Source organism: Zea mays, chromosome 7, assembly GCF_902167145.1.
Source record: "Zea mays cultivar B73 chromosome 7, Zm-B73-REFERENCE-NAM-5.0, whole genome shotgun sequence".
Classification (NCBI taxonomy): Eukaryota; Viridiplantae; Streptophyta; class Magnoliopsida; order Poales; family Poaceae; genus Zea; species Zea mays.
Window position 1 is genome coordinate 14,793,273 of NC_050102.1, and position 3,407 is coordinate 14,796,679.

The following is a 3,407-nucleotide window of genomic DNA, read 5'->3' on the forward strand; positions in this document are numbered from 1 at the left end:
TAGAGAGAAGACATTCAGTAAGTGGATAAATTGTTCACGTGAAGGTAAAAGTGCACCAAAATCAAATGATACACCTAGGATGAGGAATAGGAATTCGGGGCGTGCGCAATGTAAGGCTGAAATGAAATTAAAAAAAATATGATGATGAAAAAATGGTTGTAGCTGCAAAAATTGAACTGGTGAATTTGGAGCATAACCATGAGTTCATAACTGACGAAGCAGAGAAACAACATTTACGTTGCAACAAAAGTAGGGATGCTGAGTTCATAAATTTTGTTGATGCAATGCATGATAGCCGAGTGCCGCAGCATTGCATAGTTGATTTTATATCAGACATGCATGATAGGCCAGAGAACGTACCGGTAACTGCCTAAGATCTGAAAAACATGTAAGCAATATTTTTATGTTGCCTATGTATATATTGAGTGCCATAAATATTACTATAGTAAATGTTTGTATAATCATTTTTTGTACATACAAATGTAGGAGGGCAGCAAGGAGACGAGAAAACTGCGCAAATGATGTAGCCAAACTTTTGGCTTTTTTTACGGAATGCAAGAAACAGAATCCACAATTTTTTGTGATTTTCAGCTAGACAATGATGGGAAAATAGTGATTATTTTTTGGTCACACGCAAGTATGCAGGGGGAATATGCAGATTATGGTGATGCTGTGACATTTGATACAACACACAAGACAAATATATATGATAAACCACTGGGCATGTTTATTGGAGCTAACAGCCATCTGCAGTGTACAATGTTTGGATTTGTTTTGTTGGGAGATGAAACAGTTCAGACTTTTGAATGGGCTTTCAATTCATTCAAAACATGTATGGGATGCGAGGGTCCGAGAGTTATGCTAACAGGTATGTGGTATGTGAATTTGTTATGCAAAAAAGTCAAATAATTTATTGTGAAAGTAAAATAATAGTTTGTGATCAATTGCAGATCAAGATCCTGCAATGCCAATTGCTCTGAGAACTGTATTTCCGAAAACAGTTCACAGACTGTGTTTATGGCATGTACATAACAGATTTATGCCTTTCTTAAATGAATTATATGCAAGGTTTGCTGATAAGGATTTTAAAACAACATTCCAATCTATTATACATCATCCATTAACTCCTCATGAGTTTGAATGTGCCTGGGAAATGATGCTAGAGGAATTCAATCTTCATGAAGATATGACTCTACGCAAATTATATGAAATAAGGAAAGAATGGATACCAACATTTTTTAAAAATGACTTCTGTGGGGTAATGGTATCTACACATCGAAGTGAGAGCATGAACAGATTAGTGAAGCAATCGCATGTAGATGCGAACACCCCTCTGCATGAGTTCGCTAAACAAATGATGAAAATGTTGCATAGCAGGAAAATGAAAGAATCAAAGGAGGCATTGATGAGCAAGGTATGTCGTGTTTGTTATCAATAATGTATGGCATACATGTTTATGTAAATACGTTGTTTAATTATGATATTAACGTCTTATAGGGACCAAGGACAACAGATACATTGTATAGGTTCGAAGTGAGAGTCTCTAGGGCATACACCAGAGCTGTTATGAATAGATTTGAGGAATCAAGGAAATACGCCACTGCATACAGAATATTGAAGGACACAGACAGTTGTGATAAAGATTGGATCGTACAACATACAAAAAGATCTAATAAAATTGTGTGGGGACAACATCAATTCAAGATAACAGCGGACATAGAAGCTGGGGAGTATACATGCGAGTGCAAATAGTGGGAACATATATGTTTGTACATATTGTGTTGATTAAAAGAATAAAATTTCATACTAAATAATTTGTTGATTGTAGTACAAATTAATGTATATCATTAAAAAAATAATGGTTGGTGTTCATGTTTTAAGGTCTATTGTGTGTTCATCTTTTAAGAGCCTTCATGCATCTACAAGTTGAAAAGATACCTTCAAAGTATATATTGCAAAGGTACACTGTCTCATCAAGAAAAGATGTACCGTTTGAAAGAATTGATAAGAGCTTCAGTGGAAAGGATGGGGTTACTAAATCATACAGACAGAAAATGTTGCTAACGAAAACAATGAAAGTTGTTCGTCAGGCGTGTATGTCAAAAGCAGGGTACGACAAGGCAATGGATGTGTTGGATGAGCTCGATGGCATTCTATGCCGATTAGAGCCAGACATTGGATGTAATGAGTCATGTGATGTTAGTGATGATGAGGAAAACCAGGTAATAAGATTCCAGTTTTTTAAATGTTATACTATTTCGAACATATAGTATGCATGGTAACATATTATTTGTACCAGGAAGGAGAAGTAAATAATAATAATGCTGGCGATGGAATGGAAGATGACAATTCAATTACATGCCACAAAATGATATGTAAAGGATAAATATATAATCTTGCATGAAGTATTGTATGTAATGAATATATAAAATCAATGTACTAGAAAAAATTTTATTTTGTAGGATGAGCATAACACCATGATTGGATGTGAACATGCGTTAACATTAATAACAGTTGGTAACCAGGTACATATTCAAAAATTAGTGTTCATTTGTATATAATGAAAATAGATGTTTATGCTGCATGGAAATGATGATGTATTTGGGTTGTGCTATATAGGTGGACAACATGAGAATTCCACCTGAGGTTGGTGATACAAGTTCTCCGTGTCACGTAGCACACGACCAAATGGAACAGATTGGTGCATCCTTAGAAGCTAAGAAGGTGAGCATTGAGAACTGATTTTGCTGATTGGTAGAAAAATACTTTATGTAAATATGTGTATACTAATTAATAACTTCTTTTATTATACAGAGGTTGAATTTTAATGTGGATGTTATAAATCTGAGTATGCCGGATCGTGCAAGACCAAAAGGACGGACAATAAAAAATACAGAAGATAGGATTATGAAACTAGGTGCCAAAGGAGAAAAAAAGAAGAATAGGAGATGCCAATTGTGTGGAATAGCAGATGGACATAACAGCAGAACGTGTCTGTCTGTGGAAGAGAACAGGGCAAGCCTAGCAAAACTGGCTAATCGAAAGAGAGGACGACCGACCGGATCAAGGCTAAACAATAAAACAACTACGCCACAGCGAAATGAAACATCGACTGCTAAAAAACATCGTATTGATGAAGAAGTAGAAAATGAATAAGCCGCTGAGCATATGGAATTGGGTGAATAATTTGAAGTGTGACTAAAGAGAGGTCGATGTAGTATAAATTTGTAATAGCACAATGACCTATGTTTTAGTTTTGGAAATTAATAGTTTGCATGACTAGGTTATATAATGCGTTGATATAATACTATAATATGTTGCGTAAAACTAGACCATTACACAAATTATGAAACTAAATATATACAAAAAATTGGCATTGAACGTTTAACAATCGGCCGATCTGGACA